We start from the raw sequence: 26,067 nt of genomic DNA on the forward strand, positions 1-26,067 counted from the left end.
AGACAGGAAAGCTCTGCAGAAGGTAGTGAGGGGAGCAGAGAGGATCATTGGCGTCTCCCTACCCTCGGTACAAGAACTGTTCCAGAGCCGCTGTCTGAAAAAAGCTCTGAGAATAGCTAACGACAAACTGCACCCCCGCCACACATGCCTGGATCTCCTGCCATCAGGCAAGAGATACCGTAGCTTCAAAGCCCGGACTACCAGACTGCTAAACAGCTTCCTGCCACAGGCTGTGAGGCTGCTAAACAGTCACTCTGTACTCAGTCACCTGATTCTGCGGCTTTGCACTAACATTTCAATAACTCTGGCACTGGCCATTCAAATCAGCCGTCCTGGACATTTTAATTATTGTTTTTACTGTATTTTAATGTTGATGTTTTACCTGCTTTTAATTATTTATACTGTTTCATCAGGGACTGGATTGTTTTTACTGTTATTATGTGTGAAATGTTTTAAGTTTCATGTGCGATGCTTCGGTATTCCCTGGGAAACGTCTTCTCATTTTGCACTGTACAACTGTTGCTTTGCAAGATGACAATAAAGGTTAATTGATTGATTGATGTTTCCGATGTTGGGGGAGTCCAGAACCAGGGGTCACAGTTTAAGAATAAGGAGTAAGCCATTTAGAACAGAGACGAGGAAACACTTTTTCTCACAGTGAGAGGTGAGTCTGTGGAATTCTCTGCCTCAGAGGGCAGTGGACGCAGGTTCTCTAGATGCTTTCAAGAGAGATCTAGATAGGGCTCTTAAAAATAGCAGTCGGGGCATATGGGGAGAAGGCAGGAACAGGGTACTGATTGGGGATGATCAGCCATGATTACATTGAATGGCGGTGCTGGCTCGAAGGGCCAAATGGCCTACTCCTGCACCTATTGTCTATTGATAGGCTTGGTATTTATAAATTGTCCCTAGCATGTGTGGGATACGTGTGCGGTGGATTGCGTGTCGGTGCGGACTCGGTGGTCCGAAGGGCACCGTATCTCTAAACTAAATGTGACACAGGGCCCCAGGGGTTGGACTCGAACCCCCCAATATTCTACATGGGAACTAAATTCGAGCCAGCACATTGAAAGGCGGTGCTGGCTCGAAGGGCCAAATGGCCTGCTCCTGCACCTATTGTCTATTGACCTGCAATGCTGGACAACCTGATCCAATATCTGGTTTTCCACATCAGCAGCTACATATTTGCATCCTACAGACACCTGTCTGCGTCTCGTCACAAATTGAGCAACAGTCTCCGCTGCACCTTCTGCCCCGGTGTACTCTCCTCAAGAAAGAGCCCTCAACTGTCGGCGTAAGCTTCAAATTCCTCCAGCCAAGCATTCCACCTTAGGTTGCGGTGAAGTACGTCATGAGTTGGTACGTGCTTTGTGGAATTATAGAAGATATCATACATTGTACATAGAATTAATGACAGCATGCAAGAAATATACAGCATAGTCTATCTAATAATTCTGCAGTACATGGACAGGGAATCCCAGAAGACAATACATCCCGTGAAGGATTAAATTGCTGAAACAGTTTATACTGAATGCTAATCATATAATGTTCCCTTACACTGTAAAAGTAAACACCATGGATCCGCTTCTTCAACATTTGTAATTCCTGGAAGTGAAGCATTTAATGCTCAAAGTTCTTTCGCTAGTACAATAACATTCATGCCTACAGGTCTTTCCAAAGTATTCTATACACATTGAGTACTGGTCATTGTTGTAATGTGCAAAACACGGCTAACTAATCTTTGCATAGCAAACAACATTTAGAAGTATTTCCAGCAACACAAATGTTGCCATTGCAGATGTAATATACTTAATGTACTTGGTGACAACACTGATGTATTTCCATTTGATGACATCTCCCTTCATGCACACCAGAACTAATAGGAATCAGCTCCACCCATCAGTGCATATTAGCTGTAGGACCAAATACCCAGGGTCACTAATCTATTCTATTACTACAGCTGTTTATTCTACTTGTGACACCAGGGATGTAATAGAAGAACCTGTCCTCCTCATGTCATTTCATTCATGATGGTGCACATTCAAAATACATTTCACAGATCAGAATTCTGAGCAAGAGGGGTTTAGGCCTTCACAAACACACTACGACCATGACGAACAGTTCAAGGTTTTACCGATGAGATAAAGGGCCAGGCAAGCACTTCAACATTTTTACTTTCTTTTTTCACCACATCTCTAATATTAGGTGGGTAAATGCCAGTCCTGCAAATGTATAATGTTTACTTCCATGTACTTTGTTATTCACACACATTAATAGGGGTTCTGAACATTTTTCTTGAGTTGGAGAGTTACCCAATCTGCGCAGATCTGAGTGCGCAACACTGAGAGTTGCTGTAATGTGGAACAGAATGAAACACCTCAGCAACACAAAAGACACAGATTCCTTTTATTCATTCATTGAATATGATGTTACTTTAAAATAAATTAAACATGAATAGTTTCTGCAAATGCTGAAATTTACTGTTCATCCCTAACTGCACGTCAAGCAGATGAAGAGACAATTAAGTGTCAGCCACAGTGGTACAGATGAGGTCATATAAAGGCCAGATAGGGAGAGGACAGCAGATTCCCTTCCCTGAAGGATACTGGGGAACTAGTGAGTTTGACATCAGTCTAGTAGTTTCATGGTTACTGAAGCTAATATTTTGTTTAAACACATATGTATTTAATTAATTAACTTAAATTCCTCATTTGCCATGGTAGGATTTGAACTCATGTCAGTGTCCAAACTCCAAAATTTTGCCTGCAAGTAACCTTGTGAAAATAATTTAGTTAATCCAATCTGTAGGCAAATGTATTGAAATATTATATTTTACACAGAAATATAAATAGGTACATCAATCTACCTGTTATTTAGAGTAATGTATTTTCCTCCTGCAATGCTTGAACTTGTTAGCATCATTATGGAGCACAATTTTGGCAAACCTATCCCAAGATCATTTGGGATACATTTACTCGGTTCAAATTTCCAAACAAATTCCATGTTCTATTAAAATTTTTAGGACAGGTTCCCTTGTAATAGTCTTGAATTTTTTTTAGCACAGATCCAATGTCAAAGAAAGTATAAACATCTGTCCGGGAATTGCTTTTACTATTGGTTTAAATAGAAATGGGATGTATACAAGAAACAATCAAAAAGTAGTTGACAAAAACCACAGAACTTCCATCAAAGAAACATCCTGGATATAAAACGTATGCATTCACAGACTTGTGGTCAGATTTCTTCAAGGAATGCGAGCCAGGACCTTGATTGACACAAACAGAGCCCAGTGTAATTTGAGCAGCACAAGAATATACAGGGATGGATGAGCAGCTGGCCTCTGTGACATCTGCACTCAAGGTCTTTTATAATGATCCTTGGAGATTGGAACTACAGAACCCGAGCAAGAAACCGGAAACACTTCAGACGATTTAATGCCATTAGTGCTGTTGGGGAGAACAGCAACTGCTTCAGAATGAAACACTTGTCCTCCTTTCGTTTTTCATTGCAAATTTTACTTCCAGCAGCATGCTTACTTCATGCAACTATTTGCTTCAGAAATTCACACCTAGCAGGTGCAGCAAAGAACCATTCAGCCCCACAAATATGACCAAAAGGTTTGACCAAAATCCCTCTCCCTCCACAATTATCTGTAACAACCAGACATAGTCTGAAAATAAAATGGTTCATAATTGATATTACCTGTTGTACATTCACAGTCGTGGTTGAGTGTAATTTTAGTTTAGTTTAGTTTATTGTGAAAAGCTTTTAACACCCAGTCAAGAACAAGTCTTGCCCAGATTTACATAGAATTGGAGAGTTACCCAAGTTCTTTCAACACGGCAAACTAGGGCAGGAGTCGACAACCTTACTCTGCGTGGGGGCCAGAACTGTGAGCGGATGGAAGGCCACATCTATTGCCACAGTGTGACACTTGGTGTTGTTTTTCGCAATAGTTTTCACATGTTTTTCAATTCGTTTTCTGCAGTTCCCAGGTCCCTCGCGTGCCCCGGGACTGGCTGCAGTTCCCAGGTCGGCTCGCCTGCCCCAGGACTGGTTGTAGCCGCCAGGTTGCCTGCGTGCCCCAGGACGAGCTACAGTTCCCAGATCAGCTTGCGTCCCCGCGACTGGCTGCAGTTCCCAGGTCACAAAAACTAATTTAAAAAAATAATACGCCTGCAGGCCAGATGATTTCGGGCTACGGGCCTGATCCGGCCGGTGGGCCATAGGTTGCTGACCCCTGAACTAGGGAAAGATAGATCAGCTATAATTGAATAGCAGAGTAGACCTTCTGGCCCAAATGGCCTAATTCTGCTCCTAGAATTTATGGACGTATTAAACTAATTTGGAAAGACTGAACAGTTCCAAAACAGGGCAAGGATACACAATGCTAAAATGGAGCAGGTGGGAGAAAGACACTAACCACATGGTAAACTCTTCTAACTGCCTACTGTGATGAATGATGCATAGTTGCTGCGTGTATCTTAAAATCATACCTTCCATTTTGGCTACGCTTTTGACGGACTGTGGAAAATAAGATTTCCATTGTATTTTTTTTAAAGATGGAAGTACCCTGTACTTGAAAAATGAAATAATGCTGGATATACACAACCGATCAGAAAGCATCTGCAGAAAGAGAAAACCATAGTTGATGTTTCAGGTTAATAACCTTTTATCTCCAGTATTTTCTGTTTTTATAAGTGAAGGTTTACCATTCTGTACAACAAAGACTTCAACCTGAACAAAAACAGTGGCTCATTACAAATAAATGAAAACTGCATATTAAACTTTAATTCGGATTCACATTAAATGTAACAATTGTTGTTGATAACTAATTGATAAAGTCATTTGAGTAATATGTATATAGGAAATAGACCATGTGGTGTCTTGAGCATGCTCAACCATTCAATGAAGTTATGGTTGGTCTGATTGGTCCTCCGGTTCATTTTCCTCCCAGTTTCCCCCACAACTGTTGACTCCCATCTGCTGTAGACCCTCTACCGCTTCTGTCTTCAATATATTCAATGATTCTGCCTCTACATCTCAATTGACTAAAGCCAGGGCTGCCAACATTTAGTGCGAGTTGAGAGTGAGAAATTGTGAGAGAGCATAGTGCCCGAGGGGAGGGGAGGATATGGGAGGTGGGTGGTCCCCCTCCCACGGGAGGGAGCTTTCGCATTTTTCAGCTTGAAATGGTGCAATCTGGTGCATAATGTAGCAAGTCTTTTAATGCAACATTTATGCTTTAAATTGGATTAGGTATGAATAAGGTTAGGCTGAATTACATTCTATATAGAGGGAAAAAAAAGAAAAACAAGGCAAGAGTCGGACTTCCATCACTGTTCTGCACAAATAAATCGATCAACCTTACCCTTTGACTATAAAAACAAGACGAAAATAATGCCACATATTCAATCATATATGGTTCAATGAAATTAAGATGTATGTGCAAAACATATATATGGAAACAGGCCCTTCAGCCCACCAAGTTCACACCGACCAGCAATTCATCATACACCAGTTCCATTCTACACGCCAGGGACAATTTACAGGAGCCAATTAACCTATAAACTTGCACTTATTTCAGATGTGGGAGAAACCGGAATATCTAGAGAAAACCCATGTGGTAGTAAGGCAGTAGCTCCACTGCTGCGCCACCGTGCATCCCCATTAAATTATTTTTTCTGTAATATATTTATTATGGTGTCTGGCCAATAAAGTTGAGCACATGATCTGATTTCTGCCCCTAGTTCGATAACACACATCTCCAGTCATTGTATTTTATGGCTGGTTTTCAACCTCTTCAGTCGGAAGGTCTCGACCCGAAACATCACCCATTCTTTCTCTCCAGAGATGCTGCCTGTCCTGCTGAGTTTTTCTAGTTTTTAGTGCCCATCTTCAGTTTAAACCAGCATCTGCAGTTCCTTCCTACACTATTTGTTAAGCAAAACTGGTTCATTTCTTATATTATTCACCTCAACTAAATATTTTCTTCACCTCCGCTGCTGCAGATCCCAGTTATCAAAACTTCATTCAAAATGAAAAAAACAATTCCAGCCCTGCCAACATCTTCATAAATCGCCCCTGGATCCTCTCCAGAGCAATTGCACCCTTTCTACAATGTGTCATAGTCTTACAGCATGGAAACAGGCCCTTCATCCCAACTTGTTCATGCAGATCAAGATGCCCCATTTAAACTAGCCCCATTTATCCACATTTGACCCATATCCCTTTAAACCTTGCGTGTGCCAGTGTGTGTGTGTGTGTGAGAGTGTGTGTCCGTGAGGCGGTGACAACATCCGGTGTGAGCGGAGACTTGGCGAGGCCTGGGGAATGTTTCCCTTCCCCCCCCCCCTCTTCCCCCTCCCGGCAATGCAGGCCGGCCCAGGTGCTCCTTGTCCAGCTGGAGTCCGGGAGAGGTGAGGGTCAGTGACCCAGGGGTCGGGCATCGGAACAGAGCCTTAGCCGGAGATGCCCCCACTCACCCAGTCCACTCCTGGCCGGGGTTAAACCTCCATGGGGTGTCAACAGAGCGGCCAACGGACATAGAGCCGCTGGAGGAGAGGGCGGGAGGTGTGTGCGGTACCTGGGGAGGGGGGGGTGGGGGAGAAAGGGGATGGGGGTTGGTGCTGGGTCCACTGCCGTGTCTCACCTATCACACCATCTGCACGGGAGAAAATAAACTACCTTTTATTTCCCCCAAAATCATCCCGTGGGCCGGTAATTTGACAGCCCTGCTTTAAACCAATGCCCTCTAGTTCTTGAATCACATATCCTGGGAAAAAGAGTATGCATTCACCTTATATTCCCCTCATGGGTTTTACTCACCTCTGAAACAATTTTTACTTTATTTTGAACTTCCAGCACCTGCAATTTTTGAGCATGAGAAATTTGTGATCAGCGTGACAATTTAGTGAAATGCATGAGAGTTGACAGTCCTGTTAATAATGCAAACATTTTATGCAAGTTCCAATTATGTGGACAAAAATCACTTATTACTGCTTTATAACAGTTAAGTTACTTTAAGGCCATTTCAGAAATTATGGCAGTCAACTAACAAATTAAAGCAAACTAAAAAAAATTAAAAAAAACACATTCACTTCCCTGACTCTACCTCATAAGTACTTTAACGCTGTTAACAGAGCAAAGGGATATTAATCTCAAGAATCAAAATCAGGAAAGTGGGGGCAATTTTGTTTAAATGGGAATTCTAAGCCCATTCACATCTGCATAGAGTCAGAGTTAAGGGCCCGTCCCTCGAGCATGCGACTGCATGCGGCAAGCGCGACCAAACCGGAAGTGGGGTCCGCACGCAGGCTGTGCGGAGGTCAAGGGATCCCCGTACAGGGCCTGTCCCACGAGCATGCGACTGCATGCTGCGAGCACGACCAAACCGGAAGCGGGGGACGCGCGAGGTTCGAGTGATCCCGTACGAGTTGATGTGAAGGCGTACGCCGTCAAGACGCTGCGTACGGCATCGAGGCGGTACGTACGGCCTCATTGCGGCTGCGGGCCAGCAGGCCGTTGCCGCGCGGAATGTTTGGACAGTGTCAGTTTTTCGGAGCCCCGCGTGATGTCGGGACCAGCTCCGCACAATTCCATATGGCTCCGGCAATCAAAGTGTAGCAATGTTACAAAATTTTGAGATTTTAAAAATCAAGTCTGCAATTTATCCCATCAGATAAAGCATAACAATAAGTTTAATTTGACACCAAATTCACTTTCATATCTCAAGTATTAAAAAAGTTATGGCCATTTTCATACTCGGAAATTAGCATCTTGTTCCCTATTGATTTTCAATGGACATTACAAAAAAGCTGTGATCTTGGATAATCAAAGGCCCATTTCTTAAGGAAAGATTAACATTTTTAAATAGCCTAAGTGTCCAAAGATTATTCACAAATAATTCACAATATAACATGATTTTTATATCTAATTTACATTAATTTATAGGCCAAATGGAAGGAATTTAGTGTTCAATTGCTGTAAATAAATGCCCATTTAAATCGGCTTTCTAGTGGGTTCATGTGGAACGCGCTGGTTTAGAATGTTAACAGCGCGCTGGATTAGTGCCCTCAAATGCCGAGAAAAATACTGCGGGATATAAAAAGCCCAAAATGAACTATTCGCTATAGATAACTTGATATATGCCTAAAATCAGCCACAATCGTCCCTGTGCCGAAGAAGTCTCCCATCACCAGCCTTAATGACTACCGTCCTGTTGCCCTCACTCCGGTAATCACGAAGTGCTTCGAGAGATTGGTCCTCCAGCACATCAAGGACTATCTACCACCAGACTTCGACCCCCACCAATTCGCTTATCGCCAAAACAGATCCACAGAAGACGCCATCACCGTAGCTCTCCACTCTGTGCTGAGCCATCTGGAGCAGGGGCAGAGCTACGTCCGGATGCTCTTTGTGGATTTTAGTTCAGCCTTTAACACACATCATCCCAGACATCCCTCATTGGTAAACCCAAAATCACTCTCGGCCTCCCCACTGTCACATGTGCCTGGATTAAGGATTTCCTCACAAACCGGCCCCAGACTGTGAGACTTGGCCCCCACCTCTCCTCCACTCGCAGGTTGAGTACCGGTTCCCCACAGGGCTGTGTGCTAAGCCCCCTCTTATACTGTGATCTCTACACCTTACGACTGAGAGTCCGGCCCACAACAACAAACGCATCGTCAATTTGCTGAAAACACTACTGTGGTCGGACTTATTTCAAAGGGAGACGAGGCAGCCTACAGAGAGGAAACTCCTGAAATTGACAAAAACACCTGGTGCTCAGAAACTAATCTGGCTCTGAACACCTGGAAAACAAAAGAGCTCATTCAAGAATCGACTTCAGGAGGCACAGCACCGACTTAGTCCCCCTACACATTAACGGCGAGTGTGTGGAGAGGGTCAACACCTTCCGGTTTCTCGGCGTCCATATCGCTGCTGACATCTCCTGGACGGACCTCACGACAGCGGTCATCAAGAAGGCTCAGCAGCGGCTGCACTTCCTGAGGGTCCTCAGGAAGCACAACCTGGACTCTAACCTGCTGCTGACCTTCTAAGACGCTGCGTACCATCGAGAGCTGTGCTGACATACTGCATTACAGCATGGTATGGCAGCTGCACCATGGCAGACAGGGAGAGGCTTCGGAGAGGGTAACCAGGACAGCGCCGCAGGATCATTGGTTCCGGCAATCCTGTCCCCTTACAAATTTTGAGATCTACACCTCCCGCTGCCTTTAGCAGGGCAAAAAGAAGATCACCAAAGACAGCTCCCATCCTGCGTTTGGACTGTTCGACCTGCTACCCTCTGGAAGGCGCTATAGGTGCATCAAATCCAGGACAAGCAGACTCAGGAATAGCTGCTTCCCGAGAATTATTATCTACCATAAATTCAAAGTCCACACATGCACTGACTACACCGCCCAACAGGACTTCCATCTGTATATATGTATGTAGCGCCGTAGAATTTGTGCACCTATTCCCCCCCCCATCCCCCTTCTGTTTTGTTTTTCTGTTTCTTGTTTTTTGTGTAAAATTGTATGTATGCACTGAGTACGAGCAGCTTTCAGTTTCACTGTACATGGGATAGTGACAATAAAATGGCATTCGCTATCTATATATATTATATATATGCCCCATTTAATGTAAAAATAAGGTACATACCTTTAATTGTTTGCTTTATAAAACCCTGGGGCTGCAAGATGTTGCGGAATCAGAGAGTAATTTTAAACTATTATAACTATATTATCGAGGCCTATAAAACTAATAATACCTTTTGCGACCGGGTCTTGCAGCGATTTTTCGTTAATGATTTACTAGGCTGAACATCTGCGATTAGTACAGCCTAGTAAAAATCGCGTTTTAAACCCGCCCCCTCCAAACAGCGCCAAAATCGCGGACCTGGCTGTGGGCAGATTCCCAATGGCGATTCAGGTAGGTTTTGTAACATACCTACAAAGTGGGACCGGCCCCGCGAGGCCTTACGGCTCAAGCGACCTCGTTAGGTCGCGCTTGCCGCATGCAGTCGCATGCTCGTGGGACAGGCCCTTTATACAACATGCACATGGCTGGCCCAATTTGTCCATACTGATCAAATCGGCATTCTGCGTGCCCAGGGACTGGCTGCAGTTCCCAGATCAGCTCGCGTCCCAGGAACTGGCTGCAATTCCCAGGTCGGCTCGCCTGCCCCGACCCCGTGAAAACGAATTGAAAAAATATACAGGGTTTTTCGGGTTACGGGCCGGATTAGGCACGTGTGCCGTAGGTTGCCGATCCCTATCCTGGATGGTTGGCCTCATTGTGGTCACCCCACCCCATGTTTTACAACCGATTCACCTGGTTAGTTCCATCTCTGGCTGCTTCATGTTGTCAGCGGCTGAACATCCGACCAAAAGAGAACCGATGCGCTTCCCCAGACCACACAGATCGCTGTCATGTGGCGCAGAGACACAAGCTGTGCAGGGACTGAAGACAGTGTGAGAATTCTGTCATCACCATGAGAGCATGAAAATTGGCTGAAATGTGTGACTCTCACGCTCAAAGCTTGAGAGTTGGCAGCCCTGTCTAAGGCCAGGATGTGGACAGAGAGACACAGAGAGAGACACAGAGAGAGACACAGAGAGAGACACAGAGAGAGACACAGAGAGAGACACAGAGAGAGAGACACAGACAGAGACACAGACAGAGACACAGACAGAGACAGAGACACAGACACAGAGAGACACAGACAGAGACACAGACAAGACACAGACACAGACAGAGACACACACAGACAAACAGGGAGACACAGACAAACAGGGAGACACAGACAAACAGGGAGACACAGACAAACAGGGAGACACAGACAAACAGGGAGACACAGACAAACAGGGAGACACAGACAAACAGGGAGACACAGACAAACAGGGAGACACAGACAAACAGGGAGACACAGACAAACAGGGAGACACAGACAAACAGGGAGACACAGACAAACAGGGAGACACAGACAAACAGGGAGACACAGACAAACAGGGAGACACAGACAAACAGGGAGACACAGACAAACAGGGAGACACAGACAAACAGGGAGACACAGACAAACAGGGAGACACAGACAAACAGGGAGACACAGACAAACAGGGAGACACAGACAAACAGGGAGACACAGACAAACAGGGAGACACAGGGACACAACAAACAGGGAGACACAGACAAACAGGGAGACACAGACAAACAGGGAGACACAGACAAACAGGGAGACACAGACAAACAGGGAGACACAGACAAACAGGGAGACACAGACAAACAGGGAGACACAGACAAACAGGGAGACACAGACAAACAGGGAGACACAGACAAACAGGGAGACACAGACAAACAGACAGGGAGACACAGACAAACAGGGAGACACAGACAAACAGGGAGACACAGACAAACAGGGAGACAGACAAACAGGGAGACAGACAAACAGGGAGACAGACAAACAGGGAGACAGACAAACACATACACCTTTCCTTCCCCCTCCCTCCCTCTTTCCCCCCCTCTCCCTACCTCCTCCCCCCATCCATCCCCCTTTCCCCCCAACCCTCTTTCCTCCCCCTCCCTCTTTCCTCCCCATCCCTCCCTTTCCCTTCTCCTTCCCCAGCTTCATCCCCTTTCTACCTTCCCTCCCTGTCTCTCTTTGCCTCCATCCCTCCCTTTTTTTTCTCTCTCTCCAACTCCCTCTCTCTCCAGATGCCCAATGGGGAGTCTGGCGGGCACAGTGCAGCGTAGATTGGCGGCGCTGGCGTTGCCGTGTGAGCTGAAGGGCAGGAGGGAGGGAGGAAGCGAGGCTGCAGCCGGCAGCGCAGTGCTCGCAGCCGGCGCACAGAGGCAAACGCGATTTTTACTAGGCTGTACTAATCGCAGATGTTCAGCCTAGTAAATCATTAACGAAAAATCGCTGCAAGACCCGGTCGCAAAAGGTATTCCCAGTTCCATCTCCGGCTGCTTCATGCTGTCAGCGGCTGCACATCCAACCAAGAGAGAAGAGACACAACGTCACTCACAGCCGTGAAATGACGCGCTTCCCCAGACCGCACAGATCGCTGTCATGTGGCACAAAGAGGCAAGCTGTGCAGGGACTAAAGACAGCGTGAGAATTCTGTCATCAGCGTGAGAGGGTGAGAATTAGCTGATATGCGTGACTCTCACGCTCAAAGCATGAGAGTTGGCAGCCCTGCTAAAGGATTCCATGGTTTTGCAGTCCTTCACACAAGAGAGTGGTGTATATATGGAAGAATCTGCCAAGGGAAGTAGTAGAGTAAGGTATAATAACATTTAAAAGGCATTTGGTGAGAGGCTTATGGTCGAGGGAGAGTCCGTGAGATTCTATAGGGACTACCCTCACTAAGTAATGGAGATAAGGAATCAATTCAAAAAAGCAAGCAACACTTTGCAAAGACAACGAGGGATAAGATACGGCGTGGTCTATCCAGCCAAGATGTTTATTTCTTACAAAACAACTCAACGTTCATTCAGGGATCCGGAGAAGGTACTTAAGTACTCACAAGAGATTGTACAGAAAATTGAGAAGGATAATGATTAAAACTTTCAATAAAAGTCTGTACTACAATTAAGATGGCGGACCTGCTTCAGACACTAACCAGACAGCCTTATCTCAATGGAATGTGTTTTCAATGACAGAGTTCAGATTTCACCTTGAACGAAAAGTTGGAAGATAAACTGAAGAAAAAAAATGACAGGCTGAAGAAAAACAGCAGAACTGATATTATGGACTGAATTTAAAGCTTTAACTATTATAATGAAGAGTAAATAGTAAAGAACCAACTAATTATATGAAGCTTATTAAATTACTAACAGTTAAATAATTCCAATAGATGAAATGTAAGGAAATATATCCTGGATGTATTCTAATACTCAATAACTAATGAAAATAGGTATAAGAAGATTATAATACTATAAATCTGTAGTAAAGGGGAGGGGTGTTAAGGATTTGGAATAGTTCCAAAGGTTCCGACAGGAAGGTGGTTACTATTAAGATAAGGAAAATTAACCCTTGGAACAGGCTGGTAATTAGGTGCATCTCTGAGTATAAGGACAAGGCCTGTCCTTATGTCTTATGATTTCATGATTGTAAGTAAGGAATAAGAATTATAGAAGGTTTAAAGTTTGGGTATTTAAGAGATTACGTGGAAAAGTAATGATGATGATAATTTTTTATGATGACATTTTGGTTGTTGTTTTTTTTGGCTTGACTGGTTACATTTTTTTTTCTCTTTATGTAGGTTAAGATTTTTGGCTATATTAAGGGGAAATGGCATGATATTGTCTAGGACAGCTTAATTTGGGGGCTGAGCTCAATGTACAATTCCAACGGCGGAAGTCAATAATTTTCGGGCCACCTTAGGTGGCAACGAGAATTTAAGGTATCCCATTTTTGATACCTTAAAATCACTCTTTTTTTAAAAATTATAATTCACTGTTATATGGTTTACTTAATAATAGTATTCTGTTTTTTCTATGTATTTTTCAACGCACTCCTTTTTTCTTCCTATGGTGGTTCAATGGACGGAGGATGTAAAATAACGTTAATAGGGGACGGTTACCCCACACCCAAAACCTCAAGGTATTTAACCGCACCACATGAATTAAAACTAGCAAAACTAATTAAGAATGCAAGACATTAGGGGAAAAAGGAATGGAGGAATCACATTTTGTAATTGGAACATTAGGGGTGCGAACGATCCAATTAAAAGGGGTAAGATTATGGCTCAATTAAAATCTTTAAAGGTGGATATTGTGTTTTTACAAGAAACGCATGTGAAATTACAAACACAGATGAGACTAAAAGCAAATTGGATAGGCCAAACTTATTATTCGTTATTTACTTCTAAAGCTAGAGGTACGGCTATTATTATTCAGAAAGGTATACCATTTATATCAAAGAACACTATATCTGATAAGGAAGGAAGGTACACTATAGTGGCAGGAGAAATTTATTCTACACCACTGCATGATAAATATTTATGCACCAAATTTTGATAACCCCCAATTTTCACGAATATAATTCAATCAGTCTGAAGAAGGGTTTCGGCCCGAAACGTTGCCTATTTCCTTCACTCCATAGATGCTGCTGCACCCGCTGAGTTTCTCCAGCAATTTTGTGTACCCACGAATATAATAGATGAGTATAATTACCAAAATGTAATATTAGGGGGGGGGGGATTTTAATTGTGTTATAGATACATATTTAGATAAATCAATAAAAGGAAGAGTAAGGTTAAATCTAAAACTAGTGAATTTTTAAACATATATATAAAAAACACTAATATAACAGATGTATGGAGAATAGTCAACCCTACGGGAAGGGAATACTCATTTTACGCAGCGGTATATAAAACTTATTCGAGAATTGATTATTTTTTAGTGGACACAAAATTAATTCCTTATACGATTAACCCTAAATATCACAATAGTATTATTTCTGATCACTCACCATTGACCTTTACTTTAAAACTAGAGGGAACGCCAGGTATAAAATCGTTTTGGCGTTTTAATACACAGTTAATTAATAATCCACAAGGTTATGAGTATTTAAAACAACAAATGAAATTATTTTTTGATACAAATGAGACACCAGGCATTTCACCATCTTTATTATGGGAAACTTTTAAGGCATTTATACATGGAGTTATAATCTCATATCAAAGTTACCAAAATAAAAAGAACTCCATAGAACAAGAGACTTTAGAAAAGGAAATTAAAATATTAGAATTAGATAACGCAAAAGACCCAACTATAGATAAACATAATAAGATCATATTATTGAAATTTAAACGTAATCGAATATTATCGGCAAGAGTAATATTATTTCAGATCACAAAACAGGCACAGTTTGAATTTGGTGATAAACCACATAAACTTCTGGCTATACAATTGAAGAAACAGGAGAAGGAAAAGACGATTACTAAAATCAAATCAGAGAATGGGGAACTATTAACGTTACCCCAGGATATTAATAAAAGGTTTGCACACTTTATCAAAACTTGTATACGTCTAAAACTAAAATAAAAGACAATATAATTGTAGATTTTTTAGATAATTGTAATCTGCCAAAATTGGATATTTTGGAAAAAGAGGAATTAGGAGCACAGATCACAAGGGAAGAAATAAGTGAAACAATAAAAGAGCTGAAAAATGGGAAAACGCCAGGACCAGATGGTTTTAATAATGAATTCTATAAAGGTTTCCAGGAGTTAATGGTACCACGGTTATTTAAGTTATATAAATATGCCTTTACCGAAAATAAATTACCAGAAATATTAGCCGAATCCACAATTACGTTAATACCTAAAAAAAATAAGGACTTGGAAGAACCGGGCTCATATAACAATTTACAGCACGGAAACAGGCCATCTCGACCCTTCTAGTCCGTGCCGAACACATATTCTCCCCTAGTCCCATATACCTGCGCTCAGACCATAACCTTCCATCCCATCCCGTCCATATAACTATCCAATTTATTTTTAAATGATAAAAACGAACCTGCCTCCACCACCTTCACTGGAAGCTCATTCCACACAGCCACCACTCTCTGAGTAAAGAAGTTCCCCCTCATGTTACCCCTAAACTTCAGTCCCTTAATTCTCATGTCATGTCCCCTTGTTTGAATCTTCCCTACTCTCTAGATATCTTCCCTACATATGGAGCCATATCACTCCTAAATACAAATCAGAAAATTTTAGCAAGAACATTAGCAAAAAGATTGAGTAAATATATTAATAGATTGATAAATCCGGACCAAATGAGGTTTGTACCTAAAAGACAATCATCTAACAATTTGAGACGCCTTTTTAATACAATGTATTCATACAAAATGGAAAAGGAAGACTTGTCAGTTATATCTCTGGATGCAGAGAAAGCATTTGATCAGATAGAATGGCAGTATTTATACAAAGTACTCCAAAAGTTTAATATGGGAGAGAATTTTATCAGATGGGTTAAATTACTATATGATAAACCAATGGCAAGAATACTAACTAATAATATATTATCTTCAAAATTTCAATTATCGAGGGGCAATAGGCAGGGCTGTGTTTTATCACCCCTGCTATTTGCACTTATGATACAGCCGCTTGCTGAAAGGATAAGAAGGCATCCGGATATTCAGGGATATAATACTAAGGATACTATTAATAAAATATCACTATATGCAGACGATATACTTTTATACATTACAAACTCCCAAACGAGCATCCTGAATCTATTAAATCTAACAGAGGAATTTGGCTCTTTCTCCGGTTATAGAATAAATTGGAATAAAAGTGAAATTATGTCATTAAAACCCCAGAAAGCGAATCACCTATTAAAATTTCCATTTAAAATCGCAACGGAAAAATTTAGTATTTGGGTATTCAAGTTACTAGAAGATATAAATCATTATTTAACGCTAATTTTATACCATTATTAAATAAATTTGATTCACTGATTAAATTTTGGAAAACGCTCCCACTGTCACTAATCGGCAGAATAAACGCTATAAAAATGATAGCGCTATCACAGATAATATATTTATTCCAATCTATACCGATATATATGCCAAAACACTTTAAAAAAAAAATACTCTAATATTTTTTTTTTTTTTGAGATTATAAAGCACATAGAATTAAAATAAATCACTTGTGCAAACCCAAAGAGGTGGTGGGGGGGGGGGGGGGGTTTGCATTACCTAATTTTCTATAATACGAATCTGGAAACAAATAAAATTAACTTTAAAATTAAGAAATTTATCAGTGTTAACATCAATAGTGAATAACCCAGTATTTAAACCATCTGGTATGGATAAAACATATAAACAATGGGAAAAAAAGTGGGAATTAAAAAGGTAGGTGATTTGTACGAATTGGGAAATTTATTATCATTTCAACAACTAAAATCAAAATTTAAATTGAATAACAATCAATATTTTAAATACCTACAGGTATGTGACTTTATGAAGAAATATATACCAAGATTCCAAAGTATAATTTTAGACCCACTGGAAGAAGTAATGAATATCAATGCGGAGTCAACAAAATTAATATCATACTTGTATAACAGTATTTTAAATATAGAATTACCATCAACAGAGGCAATTAGAGAAGACTGGGAAAAAGAATTAATGATAAAAATCTCAAAAGAAACATGGGAAAAATATTTGATACATATACATAAATGTTCGATCAATGCTAGACATAACTTAATTCAATTTAAAATATTACATAGATTATATTATTCCAAAACTAGGTTGAATACATTTTATCCAAATATTTCTCCCATTTGTGATAAATGTCTTTCTCAAAATGCCAATATTACGCACTCATTTGTCTCTTGTTCAAAACTTTATAAATTTTGGTGTGATATATTTGATATATTCTCAAAGCTATTTAAGACAAAAATGGAACCTAACACTGAAATGATTATATTTGGAGTAAGTGGAGATGGGAACAAATTAAATACACACCAAAACTCATTTTTCAATTATGGGTTAATAACAGCAAAAAAACTTATACTTAAATTTTGGAAAAATGCTAATATACTAACATTTAAAATGTGGATCAGTAATACGCTTGACACAGCACATTTGGAAGAAACGAGACTCCTCCTAATAGACAAACAAGACCTATTCTTAAGGTTTGGTCCCCATTTATTGATTTCTTGGATTCATGTGGTGACATAGTATCATTAAAACCAACAGTTTCAGGTATGGGTGAAAGATTATTTAGAATATTTAAAAAACATCTCACTGTGGCAATGGAATAATCTCCCTCCTGCTTTCCTTCTTCACTTATTCCTTCTCTTTCACTTTATCTTTATTGGTTTTTCACCCACGCTCACTAATCTATTCTTCACAACTTCTTTTTCTTCTCTCCTTTCTCACTTCTCTCTTTAAAAAAAAAGGGAAGTTGTACAGAGAATGTAATATGTTAACATCGTTTTTGTACCAATGCATTGTACTCACTTCTAATCAATAAAATATATTTTTTTTTTAGAAGGCATTTGGACATGTTCATGTAAAGGAAAGGTTTGGAGCAATGTGGACTAAATGCAGGCAAATGGGATTAGCTCAGGAAAGCATGTTAGTTTGCATGGACAAGTTGGGCAGAGGATCTGTTTCTATACTGGATGACTATGACTGATTAGTAAAGGTGTCTGGCGTAATAGTGTGAAAGGGATTGAAGGGGAGAGGTGGATCGGCCATGATTGAATGGTGGAATGGACTTGAGGGGTCAAATGGCCTTATTCTTCTCCTAGAACTTATGACACTGTGACATGGGAAAATAAATCACTCTGCATTTCCATTTTTAAGAAGGGTCCAAATGCAACATTTGCACTGAAAGTAAGTATGCAGCTACAGCAGGCAGTGAAGAAAGCAAATGGCATGTGGCCTTCATTACGAGAGGATTTGAGTTTTGGAGCAAGGATGTCCTACTGCAGTTGTACAGGGCCCTGATGAGACCACACCTGGAGTATTGTGTGCAATTTTGGTCTCCTAATTTGAGGAAGGACATTATTGCTATTGAGGAAGTGCAGCGTAGGTTCACCAGGCTAATTCCCGGGATGGCAGAACTGACATATGGCGAAAGAATGGGTTGACTGGGCTTGTATTAACTGGAATTTAGAAGGATGAGAGGGAATCTAATAGAAACATGTAAAATTCTCAAAGGATGGGACAGGCAAGATGCAGGAAAAATGTTCCCGATGTTGGGGCAGTCCAGAACCAGGGTTCACAGTTTAAGAATAAGAGGAAGACCATTTATAGACAATAGACGCAGGAGTAGGCCGTTCAGTCCTTCGAGCCAGCACCGCCATTCAATGTGATCATGGCTGATCTTCCACAATCAGTACCCAGTTCCTGCCTTCTCCCCATATCTCCTGACTCCACTATCTTTAAGAGCCCTATCTAGCTCTCTCTTGAAAGTATCCAGAGAACCGGCCACCGCCGCCCTCTGAGGCAGAGAATTCCAGACTCAGTCCTGTGTGAAGGACTGAGATGAGGAAAAACTTCTTCACCCAGAGAGTTGTGAATCTGTGGAATTCTCTGCCACAGAAGGCAGTGGAGGCCAATTCACTGGATGTTTTCAAGAGAGCGTTAGATTTAGCTCTTAGGACTAAAGGAATTAAGGGATATGGAGAAAAAGCAGAAACGTAATACTGATTTTAGATGATCAGCCATGATCATATTGAATGGCAGTGCTGGCTCGAATGGCCTACTCCTGCACCTATTTTATTTTTATATGTTTCTATGTTTGCTGATGACATTTTTTTTTTTTTTTTTTTTAATCATAACAGGAGACGGGTTGATTAATTTGAAATATAAGGATGGAGTTAAAGGGGATGAGAGTACAGGAAAAGTTACAAGACACCTGAATTAATGGGACGGAAAGTTCAAGAAGGGATAAGAGAATAAGGTCAGGTGAAATAGGAACCAGTGTGAGAGGGGAGGTGAATACCGAATTAAAAGTATTATATATGAATGTGCAAAATATAAGAAATAAAGTGGATGAGCTTGAGGCTCAGTTAGAAATTGGTAACTATGATGTTGTGGTAATTACAGAGACATGGCTGCAAGAGGATCAGAGCTGGGAACTGAATATTCAGGGGTCGTCCTATCGAAAAGACAGACAGGTGGGTAGAGGCGGTGGGATGGCTCTGTTGGCAAGACATGAAATTCAGAACCTTCTCAGGGGTGACATAGAATCAGAAGATGTAGAGTCATTGTGGATAGAACTGAGAAATTGTAAGGGTAAAAAGAGAGTTATCTACAGGCCCACAAACAGTAGCCTGGAGATAGGGTGCAAGTTGCATCAGGAGTTAAAATTAGCATGTAACAAAGTTAATGCAACACTGGTTATAGGAAATTTCAACATGCAGGTAGACTGGGAAAATCAGGTTGGTACTGAACCCCAAGAAAGGACTGTAGAGTGTCTCCGAGATGGATTCTTAGAGCAGTTTGCACTGGAGCCTACCAGGGAGAAGGCAAATCTGGATTTAGTGTTGTGTAATGAACCGTATTTGATAAGGGAACTCAAGGTAACGGAACCATTAGGAGGTAGTGACCATAATATGGTAAGTTTTAATCTGTAATTTGAGAAGGTAAAATCACAGGTGTCAGTATTACAGTTGAACAAATGGGACTATGGAGGCATGGGAGGAGCTGGCCAAAGTTGTATTGGAGCAAAGAGGTCCTTCTGCAGTTGTACATGGCCCTAGTGAGACCACGCCTGGAGTATTGTGTGCAGTTTTGGTCTCCAAATTTGAGGAAGAACATTCTTGCTATTGATGGAGTGCAGTGTAGGTTCACGAGGTTAATTCCCGGGATGGCAGGACTGTCATATGTGGATAGAATGGAGAGGCTGGACTTGTATACTCTGGAATTTAGAAGGATGAGAGGGTTTCTTATTGAAGCATTAAGATTAAGGAATTAGATGCACTACAGGCAGGAAACATGTTCCTGATGTTGTGGGGAGTCCAAAACCAGGGGCCACAGTTTAAGAATAAAGGGTAGGCCATTTAGAACAGAGATGAGAAAAAACTTTTTAGAAACATAGAAATTAGGTGCAGGAGTAGGCCATTCGGCCCTTCGAGCCTGCACCGCCATTCAATATGATCATGGCTGATCATCCAACTCAGTATCCCGTACCTGCCTTCTCTCAATACCCCCTGATCCCCTTAGCCACAAGGGCCACATCTAACTCCCTCTTAAATACAGCCAATGAACTGGCCTCAACTACCCTCTGTGGCAGAGAGTTCCAGAGATTCACCACTCTCTGTGTGAAAAAAGTTCTTCTCATCTCAGTTTTAAAGGATTTCCCCCTTATCCTTAAGCTGTGACCCCTTGTCCTGGACTTCCCTAACATCGGGAACAATCTTCCTGCATCTAGCCTGTCCAACCCCTTAAGAATTTTGTAAGTTTCTATAAGATCCCCTCTCAATCTTCTAAATTCTAGAGAGTATAAACCAAGTCTATCCAGTCTTTCTTCATAAGACAGTCCTGACATCCCAGGAATCAGTCTGGTGAACCGTCTCTGCACTCCCTCTATGGCAATAATGTCCTTTACCCAGATTTTCACCCAGAGAATTGTGAATCTGGAATTCTCTGCCTCAGAAGGCAGCGGAGGACAGTTCTCTGGATGCTTTCAAGAGAGAGTTAGATAGCGCTCTTAAAGATAGCAGAGTCAATGGATATGGTGAGAAGACAGGACTGGGGTACTGATTGTGGATGATCAGCCATGATCACATTGAATGGCGCTACTGGCTCGAAGGGCCGAATGGCCTAATCCTGCACTTTTGGCTATAGACTGGAAAGGGACCCTAGCAGGGATGACAGTAGAGCAGCAGTGGCAGGTATTTCTGGGAATAATCCAGAAGTTGTAGGATCATGTCATTCCAAAGACGACAAAAGATTCTAAGGGGAATAAGGGGCAACCTTGGCTGACAAGGGAAGTATAAAAATAAAAGAGAAGACGTATAACATAACAAAGATGAGCGTGAAGCCATAGGATTGGGAACTTTTAAAGATCAACAGAAGGTAACTAAAAAGGCAATACGGGGAGAAAAGATGAAGTACAATGGTAAGCTAGCCAAGAATATAAAGGAGGATAGTAAAAGCTTCTTTAGGTATGTGAAGAAGAAAAAAATTAGTTAAGACAAATGTGGGTCCCTTGAAGATAGAAACAGGTGAATTTATTATGGGGAACAAGGAAATGGCAGACGAGTTGAACAGGTACTTTGCTTCTGTCTTCACCAAGGACAATCTCCCAGATATACTGCAGAACAGAGGACCAAGGGTGACGGAGGAAATGAAGGAAATTCACATTAGTCAGGAAATGGTGTTAGACTGATGGGAGTGAAGGCTGATAAATCCCCAGGGCCTGATGGTCTACATCCCAGGTTACTCAAGGAGGTGGCTCTAGACATTGTGAACGCATTGGTGATCATTTTCCAGTGTTCTATAGATTTTGGATCAGTTCCTGTGGATTGGAGAGTAGCTAATGTTATCCCACTTTTCAACAAAGGAGGAAGAGAGAAAGCAGGGAATTATAGACCAGTTAGCCTGACATCTGTAATAGGAAAGATACTGGAGTCGATTATCAAAGATGGAATAGCGGCACATTTGGATAGCAGTAACAAGATCAGTCCAAGTCAACATGGATTTACGATGGGGAAATCATGCTTGACAAATCTTCTGGAATTTTTGAGGATGTAACAAGAAAAATGCTGAAGGGAGAGCCAGTGTACCTGGACTTTCAGAAAATCTTTGATAAGGTCCCACATAGGAGATTAGTGGGAAAAATTAGAGCACATGGTATTGGGGGTAGGGTATTGACATGGATAGAAAATTGGTTGCAGGCAGGGGACAAAGAGTAGGGATTAACGGGTCCCTTTCAGAATGGCAGGCAGTGACTAGTGGGGTGCCGCAAGGCTTGGTGCTGGGACCACAGCTATTTACAATATAACCATATAATAATTACAGCACGGAAACAGGCCATCTCGACCCTTCTAGTCCATGCCGAACACGTATTCTCCCCTAGTCCCATACACCTGCGTTCAGACCATAACCCTCCATACCTTTCCCGTCCATATAACTATCCAATTTATTTTTAAATGATAAAAACGAACCTGCCTCCACCACCTTCACTGGAAGCTCATTCCGCACAGCCACCACTTACATTAATAATTAATGATTTAGATGAAGGAATTAAAAGTAACATTAGCAAATTTGCAGATGACACAAAGCTGGGTGGCAGTGTAAACTATGAAGACGATGCAGGGTGACTTGGACAGGTTGGGTGAGTGGGCAGATGCATGGAAGATGCGGTATAATGCGGATGAATGTGAGGTTATCCACTTTGGTGGCAAGAACAGGAAGGCAGATTATTATCTGAATGGTGTCAGGTTTGGGAAAGGGGAAGAACAACAAGACCTGGTTTTCCTAGTACATCAGTCACTGAAAGTAAGCATGCAGGTACAACAGGCCGTGAAGAAGGCTAATAGCATGTTGGCCTTCATAACGACAGTATAGGAGCAAAGAGGTCTACCCCGTGTAGATAGGGGAGAGAGGGGTGGAGAGTAGAGTGGTGGAGGGGGAAGAAAGGGGTAGAAGGGGACAGGGGTGTGAGGGGGAATGGAGAAGGGGAGAGAGGGAGAGGGGGAGGTGGGTCGTTCCCTCATGGTCCCGGGGCAGCGTTCTCACCCATCCAGTCGCCGTGCTTCACGCACACAGCCCTGGCTCCCCCCTCTCTCCCCGGGAAGAAGCGGTGAACAATACAGGGAGGGCCGGGCCAGGGGTTGGAGCAACATTTACAGACCTCTGCTTCAGCTCACACCCATCCGCCCGGACCCCGGCTTCCGCTCCTGCCGCCGGCCCTCTCCCTCCCTTTGCTCTTTCACTTCCTTCCCTTCTTTCTATCCTTCCTTCCCTTCTTCTCTCCTCCCTTCCTTCCTATATACATAACGCATAGACAACTAACTCACACACATCACTCACAGACAACTAACATACACAAAACTAACACACACACACACACACACAACTAAGTTAGGATGGGGTGGAAGCCCAAAGGGCAGGATGGGGCTGAAACCCAAAAATCTTCGCTAATAGTTATTGGTTTTCCAGGATCTAGTTAGTTAATTTTTTTTTTTCATTTCACAGTCACTAAAACAAGTGGTATTGTAATTATATACTTTTCAAGGTGATCCACACATTTTGTTCGTTACTTGTAGGTACATGTGTGCAATTTTATATTAAAATGTAGCTTAGAACTGTCTGGTCCATTAACTCGCAGGCACTTTTTAAGCGCACATTTTGATTACTTTCCATTCCACCATAGAGATATAATGTCTATAATAGACTTTATTTGTATTTCTATGATTCTACAGACCTTGGCTGGGAACCTGGGGCTCACCATAATTGTTCCCAATTGGGCCCCTAAGGTCGGCCCTGTTAGGTAGTCCTTGCTTTCTTCCATCTTCCTGCCTCTTCCTTTCTTCTTCCCGCGGTCTCGCGCCTCTCGACCCGAAACGTTACCTATTCCTTCGCTCCATAAATGCTGCCTCACCCGCTGAGTTTCTCCAGCATTTGGACTACCTTCGATTTTTCCAGCATCTGCAGTTCTTTCTTTGACAATATGCGGGTGACTGGCGATCGGCCTCAGTAACCACGTCCCTCATCCCACTAATACTTCCTTTTTGGGAACCCCCTTTAAGACCAACATTGAACACAAATTAAATGTGCTGTTCAGTTCACCACCTCAGACCACCCTCTTCGCCCCAAACTGGACATTAGTCTGAATCTACACACAAGGCCGCCCCAATTCAAATGGGTAGAAATAATAATCTCCATCTCTCAAAATAAAAAGTCAGGAAATCCTTACACCAATATGAGAAGCAACCTTTGTGATCATCACTCATCTCAACAAAACTTTAGGTGCGTATAAATGCATGAATAAAAACAAAAGGCTTCTCAAACATAAATAATCCCTTTGTATCTCAACGCCCTCTTCTTCTTGCGTTTGAGGCAGCATAGGTTATGTACGCCGCATCTTATAACAACAATTATCAATCCGATAAATGACAAGAAAATAAATCGAAATCAGTAAAAGCACACACAATAAAGAAACACAGTAAAAGCACATTAATTGCGATATCTACTGCATGTTAGCAGCGTGTAATTGGCGGTGGGGAGATAAATGTCAAGAAAACAAATCGAAATTAGTAAAAGTACGCACAACAAAAGTACATTAATGGTGATATCATGTTAGCAGCGTGCAATTGGCGGTGGGGAGAATCAACCCCTTCACTGCATCAGCGTTGACTTTAGGTCTCAACTGAATGTATCCAGCAAAAGGGTTGACATGCACAACAGCCACCCACTCCCGTTCAAACATTCCCCAACAAGAGAAACATTGCCCGCAACAGATTAGGATTTGAACTCCTAAATCTTAAAAACTATGAAACGCGTCATGCTCAGTGATTAAGCTCAGTTAAGCGTTAATAATGTTTTTACCTTCTCAATGCGTAGATGCCGCCGACAACCGTCGTTCCAATGTTTATGAGGGCAGCGGGTGGCTTTTAACACGCCTCGCTCAACTTCGCCGTGTGTATGAAGCGCACAATGTCTCTGCACTAATTTCAATTGTAAACGCGTGAGGCTGAGCCACACAGTAACGATATCGCCACTAATCTTTGGCTGCCTTGTCAAAAACCGGACACGGCACGTCGTCCCGCCACCAGCGACTGCCTGTGGAACTTGCTGACTGAACGTTGCGACAGGTGGGAACGATTGTTGCCAAGCCCCAACATTGTGTGAATGGAACACCAGCCCGGGCCGGGTAAACAAGAGCACGCATAGCAACGGGCGCGCGCTCGGAGCGGAGAGGCGCGTGACCGCCTCGACACAACGCCCACTGCCGCTTCTTGTTCGCACACAGCTGCAGAATTCCTGTAGGCTGCAATACTTTCTTTAAACATCGGAAAAGGGGAAATGGAAATTCGAGAAGTGCCCAGCAAATCAGGCGGCATCAACGGAAGAGAAACGCATTTTGTCAGGAACTCCCCTTGGGCAAGGTGGGGGAGAGTTAGTCAACGCTACATATTCAGTGTTTTAAGGGCCTGTCCCACTTGGGCGACATTTTCGGCGACTGCCTGAAAAGAGGTTGTCGTGGTCGGGTCGATCGTGAGGTGTGGTGGCGCGCGGGTGACGCGCCGCGTCTCCCTGCCGCCCCAGGATTTTGGAATGTTCAAAATGCAGGGGCGACATTTGGGTCATCATGCCCTGCGCCCTGTCACACGCTGACGTATGCTGTCCTGCGGGTGACAGCCGGTTAGGGTTTGGTTTGGGGACCACAGATGGGGCTGTAAAATATTCTTCCTTCAATGCATGGATTTTAAACATTAATATATTAAAATTAATACAATAAAATCAATTGTGCAAATATAAAGATGTCTGAATCATTCAGTTTTATTTTGTATTGGTCCGCTTCCAGATCCAAATCACCGTCTTTAACTTTTTACAGGGATGGATTCAGTGAGTGTAGACTA

The 26,067-nt window shown here is 42.3% G+C and overlaps 1 protein-coding gene across 3 annotated transcripts in view; it reads right to left on the reverse strand.

Moving 5' to 3' along the window:
• The window catches only part of zgc:172136 (uncharacterized protein LOC566376 homolog), a 134,341-nt gene extending 108,710 nt beyond the window's left edge, over nucleotides 1–25,631 (reverse strand). For 2 of the 3 annotated variants that reach the window (XM_055639259.1, XM_055639260.1), the window contains exon 1: nucleotides 25,034–25,631. The gene's annotated coding sequence lies outside the window, so the exon portion shown is untranslated. Of the gene's footprint in view, nucleotides 1–17,771; nucleotides 17,912–25,033 lie in introns of all 3 variants that reach the window. The other variant, XM_055639261.1, reaches the window with a different exon arrangement.
• Nucleotides 25,632–26,067: the final 436 nt, after the last annotated feature.

This window comes from Leucoraja erinacea, chromosome 8 (assembly GCF_028641065.1).
Source record: "Leucoraja erinacea ecotype New England chromosome 8, Leri_hhj_1, whole genome shotgun sequence".
Lineage (NCBI taxonomy): Eukaryota > Metazoa > Chordata > Chondrichthyes > Rajiformes > Rajidae > Leucoraja > Leucoraja erinaceus.